This window comes from Propithecus coquereli, unplaced genomic scaffold, assembly GCF_000956105.1.
Source record: "Propithecus coquereli isolate 6110/MARCELLA unplaced genomic scaffold, Pcoq_1.0 Scaffold316, whole genome shotgun sequence".
NCBI classification, from domain to species: domain Eukaryota; kingdom Metazoa; phylum Chordata; class Mammalia; order Primates; family Indriidae; genus Propithecus; species Propithecus coquereli.
In genome coordinates, this window is record NW_012148797.1 from 2,260,659 (window position 1) to 2,261,419 (window position 761).

Below are 761 nucleotides of genomic sequence, written 5' to 3' on the forward strand. Positions count from 1 at the left end.
ACTCTGGAAAAAGAAGGCATATAGGCTGGGGAAAAAATTCTGGAGACAACACTGTTATTGTCATATGACCCCATTTTGCTACGTAGACATGTATTGTTTTAATAAAAATGGCATTTCATGATACATGGCGCTTATGATCTTAGCAATATGATAGAACAACTCTCCCTAAAAATAAGTATACCTCTGATTCATTACTTTAATGGCCACACACTGTTCTACCATAAAGGCATATCATAGTAAGTTGCCAGAATTTAACTTTTGACTTGGAAAAAAAGATTCATTCAGAAAAGTTGCCAGAATAGTACAAAAAAGACCCACATGGTTCTTTACCTACATTCACTTTTTAACATTTTGCCCCAGTTGCTTCATTTGTTCTCTTTGTAAATCTACATATTTTTTCTAAATTATTTGAGAGTAAGCTATGCATATTATATTCTCTTTATCCCTAAATACTTGAGTGTGTATCTCCTAAGAATAAGGACAGCCTCTGACATAACCACGGCACAGTTATCAAGCTCAGTAAACTGATTACTGATATAATACTTTTATCTAATTATCATTTGTATTCTAATTTTGTCAGTTGCCCCAATAACATTTTTTTTCCAACAGTACTTCCTTCAGTGCAGGGTCCAGTCTAGAGTCAGATATTGCATTTAGTTGTCATTACTCTTTAGTCCCCTTTCATCTGGGACAGTCCCTCAGCCCTGCTTTGTCTCTGATGACATTGACATTTTGGAAGGATGTAGTCGACTGCCCCAACT

At 35.5% G+C, this 761-nt stretch overlaps 1 protein-coding gene across 1 annotated transcript in view; it reads left to right on the top strand.

Moving 5' to 3' along the window:
- STAB2 (stabilin 2) overlaps positions 1 to 761 on the top strand; it is a 168,907-nt gene that overhangs the window by 121,466 nt on the left and 46,680 nt on the right. The gene's annotated exons all lie outside the window — the stretch shown is intronic.